Consider the following 10,936-nt stretch of genomic DNA (forward strand, 5'->3'; position numbering starts at 1 on the left):
TTACCATAGTAAACTGGGGTAATTCGCAATTGGGATATAGCATGCTCGTCAGATCTCAATGGCTAATTAACTCTTAATAGTAGCCGTCTCAGAGGTCACTAGAGAATTTCTCATTGGCATTTGTTTGAATCCGTGTGGTATTACATTACCTAATATAAAAATAAACTAGACCTGCGCTGTCCTTCGCGCTATAATTTGGTTTTATGTTAGGAAATATAGTGTAGAAAAATAGAGACATCCCTCCAAAATTTACTAAATTAGCATTACACAACTTCTCGGTTCTTGTGGCAAAATGCAGGAAGCTTAAAAAAATTGTGAAGGTTATTTCTCAGTGTTTGTGCAGATTCATTTCTTCAAATAATTTGTTTTTTTTTATAGAAAATGCATGTATAAATTATGTGCAATTTATTTGTTCTCTTACAATATTTTAAACAAAATGTTGTATTGTCAAGTAAAAACAAAAATATATTTGACGTCCAAGAGGCTAGCAAGATTATACAAACGTTTTCTATAAGTAATAGAAGACAATTAATGTCATAATAATCGCTAGATAATCTTTTGTAAAAAAAAACCTTTGTTTTTATTTCAAATTTTTTAAATGTCCAGAACAGTAAAATATAATATATATTTTTATTTACAAGCACAGCATGTACAATATAAAAACGATCACAAAGGGGAGGAAAGAATAACTAAAATAAACATGGCATTTGGATATAAAATAATGCACAAATGAAATGGTAACAAAACACTAGTAAAATCAGTTAACACACATTACATTACATTCTATATGTAGGCCTAAGTGTACAGCAGTTTGAATATTAAAACAACATGGTTCATCTAAACAGAAAAACAATACAATTCAATTTTTTGTTTTCAAGAAAAAATACTGTTCTCCTCTCTCTCTCTCTCTCTCTCTCTCTCTCTCTCTCTCTCTCTCTCTCTCTCTCTCTCTCTCTCTCTCTCTCTCTCTCACACACACACTCACATACACACACCATCACCAACATGGTTTTATATGCCTCTCAAACTTTCAGGTGCATGGGCTTTTTCCTTTGTTCCTCCAGGCCTAATTACAGTTGATTTTCATTCATTTCATCCCACGAGGATATCCCAGTGCAGTCCACTTTCCATTCTGTAAAAGACAAACACATCAGCACTTTAGCACGAGGTTCATCTGCAACAGCTGCTTTCCCAAAGAGTGGGTGACTTTTTTTAAACTGTGTGGACATTATGAGTAAATTAGGCAAATTATCAAAGTAAAACACTGTCATTGTCTTCCTCTCATGACACAATTCATTACAGCTTCACACAGAGAGTTACAGAGGCCGCAGAGCGATGATGATATCATTTTAATATTTCCATGAGTTTCGCACTCATCAAAAGCGAAATAAATGATCCGTAATCAATCTCTTTCTCTCTTCTTCAATGGGCCTTTGTAAACAGTGTTACAGCTCTGTCACAGTTTTAAATATTATGCGTGGAGGTTCCTGCCTCTATTCAGCGCCACAGCTTCATGTCTTTCTCCGGCAATTTCCACCCTCTCCCCTACGCAAACCCGCTCTTTCTCTTTCTGTCTGCACAACGTAGGATTTGTGCTTTATCTTTTTGTTGTTTTCCTCTGAACACCCTCTTCGGGCTCCATGCAGCTTATGTAAATGAAGCCTTTTATTGTAGCCTCCTCCCGCCCGCCAATCGCACGCATACGCACCCTCGATTTCTCACACACACATTCTTACACACGGTAATTCTGTTTCCGTCTCCAACAAACACCTTCGGTGCCAAAGCGCAGGCAACCAATTACAAGACTGCCAACCAACGTCGGTTGCACTTGGCAGAGATCCATATGGACATTCTCATTTATACCTCCAGTGCAATAACTCGACTGTAACCACGCTCGTGATACACCACACACTTGCATTAGGTCACAATTACAAGCAAAGCCGATAACGTACATCATGCTTATGATGGCCAGGTGCATTCAGGCATTCTAGATTTGAACTTGGGCTTGCGGTGAGACCGCAGATGGTGGGGTGCGGGTACGGCTAGACTAGAGTGATGGGGTGGGGGCACGTCTCGGTGGGGGGTGGAGTAGGTCTGAGCTGGCGCGGAGATGTCTGATGAATCCGGAGCTGGAAGATTCCCAGGCTCCGGGACCGTGCCCAGCTGCGGTCGGAGGCGGGGAGGGGGCACATCATCAGACAGTCCTGACAGCACCGTCTTTCACAGGCACATTTCTGAGCCCTCTCGCCTCCGTTCCATAGCAACTTGCTCCCAGGTCAAAGGGCAATAGCCCCCCTCGCCGAATGCGAAGAAAGAGGGGAATAGAGGAGGTATGGAACGGACCGTGTCTAGACATCTGTGAACTTGAACTTGACTTTCTCACACAGTGATGCACATAAGGACCTTCGTGCATTTGGCTGACACTTTTATCCAAAGATTTATCCACAGCCCATGGGTTTTTATTTCACATGTGCCCCCTTGTGCCACAGCAGCACATTCTGCCTCCCAAACATGCTTTTCTTTCCCTACATCATCCACAACTTCATCAGGTTCGGCTTGTTTTCCACCACAGAGGCTCAATTAAACTCAGAATTCTAAAGGGTTGCAGATGCTTTGCATCAGCTAATGAGCAGCCTAATAAATAAACTATAAACATCCTTTTCAACACTCGACTAATTGACGCTTATTTTATCATAAACAAACCCACATACTTCTAAAGATCGTGAGCCTTTGCTCGACTCTGTCCCTAAAGACTCTGGACAACTGAATTATCCCCCCACCAAACACCCATACAGAATCAGGTCAGACGCCGTGTTGTTGTAAGAAGATCAACAGCTTGTTGTACTTGTTTTGTCTCTGCTTTTGTTTCTGTGACTGTAGATGGTCAGTTTCAGGACCCTGCCAGGACGTGTGCGGATTGAGAAATATCCGTTGTGACTTAAGATGTCTTTAAAAGCGTGGCTTTGTCGTAGATTACTTCTTGGCTAAAGTTCCATTAGGAGACCAAGATTAAGTTTGACCTACATTGGATGTTATTAAAGACTCCGAATGGCACATGAAGGATCGGTTATATATTTGACAAAGTTAAATGCCAGATTTAACAGATACTTATTTTCTCACAACCTTTTTTAAAAAAGTTACACCGCATCACGTGCAGATAAAACTCTCAACACCTAAAAAAAGAACAATTAATTTACACGATTACTTTTTTTCTTTAACACTTAAACATCAAGGTTTAGTTTAGTTTATTTAGTTTAGTTTAGTTTAGTTCATGTCGAGCAAAGCTTTATCCCAGATTAACTGGACACAATCACAAATATGTAAAGACGACAGACTTTTGCTCCTGGCTCTTGACCTAAATACACAGCAGCCATGATCTTGATTTAATCTTCCTGGATTCTGTTAACAGATAACGCTCTATTGACAGCATGCTGTCTTTCACCACTGAATATAATTTTGACTTGTAAATAAGTTTGCAAAAACAAACAAAATGTGTATGGAAATGCACTTGCTCGCCGTAGACTTCTATAAAGACATAATTGCACATCAGCGCATTGTTTGTTTTCACAGACTGAGGCACAAGACCATTTTTTTCTTTTGGTAACTGACAACATCAACAGATGCTATAGATAGACCTTCAATTATTAGATTACAGAACTGGAATATTAATTTATCCTTTTGAGTCTTGAAATCTGATTTTAAACTAAATGCAATGAACTCTGCCGAACTCTAACATTCTGTTCATTTTGTTCTTAAATGAACGTATGAAATGTATGAATTGAACTATTTGACGTGCACAATGAATTGTCTAAGTGCTAAGGTGATGCCATCGTGTTGAAGCAATGATTTTTTCATACATCTCTTGTGTCGCTTTTCTTGAATTAGTTAAACCGTTGCAATATATGGAAGTCCAAGACGTCTCAAAAACAATTGTTTATGAGACCAAGTCGAGTCAGGAGCTGTTTTGCGACTTACTGTAATCTCGAGTTTTGAACTCTGATAGACAGTAACATTTCTGAAACGTATCCTGCTTTAATTCCTTCCTAATAATATGATCCTACTGTGTTTTAATTAGGTCAAATTAACTTATTTAAAGGATATTAAAGCAAATGAAGTCTAAATCCAACCAGAATGAGCTACAGGGCATAATTGCCCTCTCCTCAATTCTCGATTCTTTTGATGGCCTTCTCCACAGACGCCCAATTTTCAGACACAGAAACCCAAAAGCACAGAAAAAATCTTTACCACCTGTATTTGACAGAAGCTCAGAACTGTCTGATGAACGTAAAACTAAACACGGTTCCACATCACGTGTCTACTTGAATCTAATCTGACGTCATATGACCTTCATCGCTGTGGTGGTGAGGTAATTTGCTAACCTTTATAGCCGTGTATGTTAGCGATCTATTAAATGCATCAGAAAACTGTAGTTCTGTACTGTAGATGCAGAACTTAACATTTCTATTCAAAGCATTGGATGATTTTGTGACAGGTTTTGAAGAAAAATCGTAGAAAATCTTTTCAGATTGCAGTGCAAAATAGTTAGGTATATATATAGAATAATAGAGATTTATCTTCATTTTTTTCTACATTTTTGCTGTCACACCATTTACAGCATATTTGCCCATTAACCGTATTCTGTATATATTTTCTTATTTTTAAAATGAGATGAATACGTAAACATACATCGTGGCGCTTTCAAGACGACCTGAACAGAAAATAACCTTTCACAAAGCGTGTGCATTCTGAGACACGTTTCACGTTTACATCTGCATCTCGCTCAGACACGTATTAACTACACGCAGACTCATTAAGACGATCAGGTGGCCTGTAGCCTCCGTCTGTAAACATACACACACCCCTGTACACACAAACACACACTCTGCCTGACAAAGGCCCTGCGATCTGCATAACCGTCTTGTGTCTTTGGCATCTGGTGGTGTCTGGTCTGCATCGCCGTTTCCCACCCTGCCCCCTCTCTGGTGGTGATGCAGGAGCAGCGCCCCTGACAATGGTGGGAAAGCGGAGCTCTTTATAAAGGAGGGGGCCTCCATTGAGTGAGAGGGACCGGCCGCGAGCTGGGCAGAATATTAATGGCCGACACCACGTTCTGTTCATTAAAAGCACGCGCGCTGCAGCTGCCGGCCTGGCCCCACGGCGGCCCTCGTACCAGCCTCGCCCTCTCTCAGCGTTTCATAAAACCTCAAGCCAGATCGCCAGGGGAATGCCTGCCGTTTTTGCCAGGACCTTGAGCGTGAGGGGGTGATTCATGCTGTTGGAAAAATTGTTTCTGTGTGAAAGGCAGAGAGCAACATCAAGCCGTAATAATGTGACTTTAACGGTTGAATTTGTAATTGGACAGCTAATGCATAATATGTCCATAAGCTTTTTTGAACAAGACTTTAGGTTGACATTTATATGAATATATAAAGTAAAGTGACTATAGATACAATGTGAATGCTAAAGGCTTCTTTAAGGGGATAGTTCACCCAAAAATAAAAATAAGGAAAAATCTTTCCATTTCACACCTGTATGACTTTCTTTTATTTGCAGAATACAAATGAAGATATTTCGAAGAATGTCGGCAACCGAACAACAGTGGTGCCCATTCACTTCTTTTGTATGGACACAAAACCAATGCAAGTCAATGGGTTGTTCGGTTACAAACATTTTTCTAAATATCTTCATTTGTGTGTTCTGCAGAAGAAAGTTTGAAATGACAAGAGGGTGAGTGAATGATGACAGAATTTTCAATTTTGGGTGAACTCTCCCTTTAAGTATTGGATCATTTTTATTTTCGCTTTTATTAGTTTCTTTTCTTAAAAAGTATTTTAAAGGGTCTTGTGGTGTGCCGAATTCTTTCATTTTCAAGAACATACATTCCAATTTACACAGTATTTATACAGCATTTAATGCAACTATCTAATGTAATGATATGAACTAATATCATTCATCTTAAAATCTAGTTTACCTATAAATTTGACACATTTTTTACAAAGCGTGATAATCCATTATTTAAATTGATGGTGTTATTCAAAGGAACTTGAAAGATGATCAATGTCTTTATGCATTAATATATTCATGCATGTACTTATTCAATAATTATGCAATAAATATTCAAGCGATTTCTTTCATTGAGTTATTCCATCACGTAGTCTGCAACGTTTCAGATGATAAATTTGTTTGTGTGAAGAAAAAAGTCCTGTATGGTGAGTTCAACACTCATGAGAAGATGTACATGGACTCTTTAAAACCCAACACATTCACTGCATCTGTGTCATTCTTAGCTTAGCGCCACTCATTAGCAGCCCAGTTTCCTTATTTTCATCTTTTGATTCCCTCCCTCGTTATCCGTTCTCAGCTACAAACAATTAAGTAAGAGATTTGAATTGTAAATAAGCCCCTAAAGAAGAACACTTCTGTTTGTGTGCAGTGCCGTTAGGGGACGAACAATAATACGTGTGTATAATAGTTTACAAGTGAAAAAGTAAAATCCATCACCTCAGCTGAGGTTAAATGGATGATTTTTATAGTAAACTGATATTTTGATAGGCCTCAAGTTTGAAAAATGTGATATATATTCAATACACCTAAAAAAAACTCTAAATTATGCACCTAATAGTATCTGTCTTTTATAGACATATATTTTATTGCTGTATTGTTATTAAAGATATTCAGCTTTTTGAGAATTTAAATCATTTTTAGGTTCATTAATTGAATTTCTAACCGAATCGAATTTAGCCCTTAACGAATGATGCGAGATCTCTCTTAACATATCAGGGCGCACTGCAGCATTAACAAAGGAAAATTGCAGTCGCCGCTACAGTCGTTCAGTTCATGTTTTTTCTGTGCCCACCCCCTCCTCGCCAAGCCCCCGCCAAAACCCTTTCGTTAATTAGCGAAGAGAGATCAGATAGGCTACAAGCAAGAGAAGCAAATTAAAGGAGCTGTAATATCCCCCATAAACACGCACACAAAAAGACCATGATGCAACTCACCTCACATGTGTCAGCCCAGCCATCTTAGCTTCTCCTGAAAGATCTCTGTCAAGATGGCCTCCCTCAGCAGTCCGTGTTGGTGCCAGGACGCTGACGAGGTTTGCCATGCCGCTGGCACTGGCATGGGTTCTCCCCAGCCCCACGGGGACCCAGGTGGCACTGGGCGGTTTCTGGGAAGGCGGAGAAGGAAAGATGCCACGTTCCTCTAAGCATCTCCGGCTCTTTCGCAGTCTTCCTCTCTCTCGGATGGTTGTGCTGTTGCTTTATTGTGCCATTTTGTGGATGGAAGTATCGCTCTGTATGCCACAAGATGGAAGAAGGGGTGAGTATGGGATACATGAATAAGGGGGATTAAAAATACTCTGTTATTATTGCCGAGCTGATGCCATGGCAACCGTCTCCTGGTTTGTTTCATGATGGCTGCACAGGATGGGATTTTATTTTAGTTCTTCAGTCTTGTGTGTTTTATATTCGCGCCAGGATTAAAATGCTTGGGTTAGTTTGGAGGATAGGGGTGGATTTAAAATCTATTTAAGATCATGAGAGGGTTTATTTGGTTTATTTAAAACAATCTGTCAATTTGCATTTTTAAAGATGTGCATGCATGCTTCTAAACAACCAGTGAATAGCCTCCATTTTAAGGGCAAAAAAAATTCCAGCAATGCATGGGAACATCCTCACCGGCCTTTAGAAACATACTTCACTGAATCCAACCAATTAGCCAGCACAGTGTATTATTAACCGCCGCAATAGAGTTCTGCTCTGTTCAGAGGTTTTCCAAAAGAATTAAATGCATCTTCATTTAGGGAAGTGCTGGTTTTGTGCAATGATAGGCTGCTCCCCCTGCGTGTGTACACACAGGCCATGAATAAGTGTTTGTACTGCTAGCATTGTTTCTTTCTTTCACACGGGGAAATCCAGCACAAAGGGCCTAAATGGGACTACAGGACAATCCTAAGGCCTCCCTTTAGGGTAGAGACCCCAACAAATAGCCCTCGAGTACTTCTTTTGTTTGGTGAACTGGTGAGCATCTCACCCGCCAAAATCGAATCTCTTTTACTAGATATAGTCACGATACACTGCCCCACAAAATGGGATTCTTTTGGAAAAACATATCACAAGATTATACATCAATGCATATTTTGTAAATAAACCAGTCAAGTATCGTTATAAATGTATATTCTGCTAAAGTAATTCAGGAGAGAGATTATGTTCTGCAATGTTATGTGCAGCTGGGTTATGTTAGTAAATTACTAACTTTCAGTATGTTCAACATCATCATAGAATATCACAAACATTACAACACTGATTTTCATTAGTATATTCTTTATGACTTCTTTTTAATGAAAATATAAAAATGCATAAACAAATGAACAAAGGAATTACCTGAGGTACTCTCTGGTGTCACCCCTGTTTGCAGTTTTTTGAGAATTATTTCTACTTTCGGTTATCTAGCTTTATGAAAAGTGTTATAACTCATACAGCTAGATAACCAAAGACAGAAACCAACCCTCTGAAAGAGGCTTTGGGCCCAAGTGATGATCCTGATGCTAGGACTGCAGTACCACATCTATAAATAAATCACAAATACATGTTATATAAATTATACAATTTCAAAGTACAAAGAAAAGAACTATCATGTGAACTGTATTATGTACTTCAAAATTAAAACATTAAAACGGGTCATTCATTGAAATAATGGATCATGCTAACAGACGAGAAATTTCGTTTTACAAATTTTTCCTTATCCGTCATCTAACCTGTCACAAACTCCCGGTGTTTCCTCATAGAAAGAGGAAAACATAATTTACAGAGTGTATTTTACAAAACGAAAATGTACTAAATGAAAGATGAAAACGTATTATTATTAAATCATAATAGATATGTTTTTCGCAAAATAATCATTTGAGTTATAAGGCCTATGGCCAATTCACAAATTTATCAACAAAGACGTATTTTATTCTGACCAAATGGCAATTCATGTAAAGCACAATACCCGTAACATTAGTTTAAAATGCACAAAACATTATATAGGCTAATATAATAACAAAACAACGTTTCAAAGATAATCCACGGTTCCACGATGAAAAAATTCATATTAAACTTCACACAATCGTTCACATTGTGAAAACAGACCAAACCTACACAATCTAATTGACAGGTTATTTCACCCGTACAGTGTTAAATAATGCATTTGAACATTTATTCAAGTTTTGAGAATGTAAAAATGGCACAATTTTATGATATGCAGCGTAAACCTCTGTGAAACCTTTTAACTAAACGTGTAAAACACTTTCATCGTGAATTTTTTCATGCCCAAAGCAAACTTGTCATTTACATTAATTTTAGAAAATGTGCTTGTACCTAACTGTTGGATACATGATATTAGACTTCTGTTCTGCTAAATATATGAACTAATATTATAATGATATTAACAAGATGTGGGATGTTACGAAACTTACATAAGTTGAGTTTCGTCTAAAAGAAAAGGCACGTGATGGTTATATTGCATTGGCTGAACGGTCAATGATGAACGACACCCATTGGGTTACTGCCCTTTTCTCTGAACGAATATAATATTTATGCCATATTTGTGAATACACTTTAACATTAAATATATCTAATAAATTAGTAAATGGGTCGCCTGCATCGAACTGCATTTAAAATAAATATCTTCATTTATTTGTCTCTATAGCTTTCTCTAAATCTAACAGACTGTCCTGAAAACAAAGCACATTTCATATTGATATTATGTAAGAGTGTAAATCGTACCTCTTGATGCCCTCCGTGCATAATGGAATCACCATCAGTATCCTCGCGCGTTGCACATGGAACGCATGAAATGTACCGATGCATTGCAACATGCAGCATGTCTGTAATCCACAACGTCTTCTTTGCTCCCTAGGCTCACAAAATAATGGATTTTTTTTCTCCTTTCTGTCTTAAAATAACGCGCTCTAACCTTTCCGGACCCGTGCCGCCTTAATCAGTTACAACAGGTGGCAAACTCTCCAAACCACCATCGATTATATCGATTATGATGATGATGATGGTGCTGCTGACGCGCGTCCTCTCCTCCTGCTCGCGCAGCTTTGGTACCAGTCCTCAGCTTCCTGCCCAGTATGTTCTCTGCTGCAGTGACGTCAGCGCGAGACCGACCAATCACAGGCGTAGGCGCGCGCTGTCCTGGGGACTGGCCAATCGGAGCGCAAGGACGCGAGGCGCTTTTGTGCGCTGCTCTTGTAATGATGTGACCGAGCATTCGCCGATGGCAAATTTCTTAATTAACAGAACTGACTGCAGGTCAGTGCTTTGATGTGTTTGTTTGTTTATTCATTTACTGATTTTCGTAGTTTATAAAATATGGTTAAGAGGGACTGAGATAAACAGTTTATACAAACAAACGCAACAGGACAAAAATAATTTTGGATAATTCACATAAATTCACTAGCCTGTACAAATTGTATTGTCCTATAAAAATTTAAAAGAAACTACTGGTAGCACAATGTATATTTGAAAAGGTTCAAAAAGTTCAAAACACAGTTGGGCACATTGTGACACATCAATTTGAAATAACAAAGAGCAACATTAAAATAGGTTTAAAAAAAACTTTAAAATCATTTAGAATTACTGACAAAAGTATGTTCAAATACGTATATTGCTAAACAAGAAAAAGAACGTACAATTGTCAAAAGGTGTGTTTTTTATAAAAATAATTAAGTTTGTTTGCATTTATTGTCTGCCATCAAGACTACTTAAAGATTTGATAGGCTAATTAACAAAAACAAACGACAATGCAGACAAGTGTGAACTATCAAGTCAATGACTATTAACATTTTTACAGAATGTTCATTTATTTTTCGTAATTGTTAGATTTATATTCACATTTTGTTCTGGGCATTATTATTCATATGAATACCCCAATAAATATATCATTA

The 10,936-nt window shown here is 38.2% G+C and overlaps 1 long non-coding RNA gene across 2 annotated transcripts; it reads right to left on the reverse strand.

Annotated features, from left to right (window-relative positions):
* Nucleotides 1–616: 616 nt before the first annotated feature.
* Nucleotides 617–10,091, reverse strand: LOC130552223 (uncharacterized). Of its 2 annotated transcripts, none has more exons than XR_008962697.1 (4): nucleotides 9,771–10,091; nucleotides 8,385–8,568; nucleotides 6,999–7,294; nucleotides 617–5,272 (listed from the first exon to the last, which is right to left on the reverse strand). It is a non-coding gene; the product is annotated as an uncharacterized LOC130552223 (long non-coding RNA). The 2 variants fall into 2 exon arrangements; XR_008962696.1 differs by having other exon boundaries at nucleotides 617–1,132; nucleotides 9,771–10,089.
* Nucleotides 10,092–10,936: the final 845 nt, after the last annotated feature.

Source organism: Triplophysa rosa, linkage group LG3 (genome assembly GCF_024868665.1).
Source record: "Triplophysa rosa linkage group LG3, Trosa_1v2, whole genome shotgun sequence".
NCBI lineage: Eukaryota > Metazoa > Chordata > Actinopteri > Cypriniformes > Nemacheilidae > Triplophysa > Triplophysa rosa.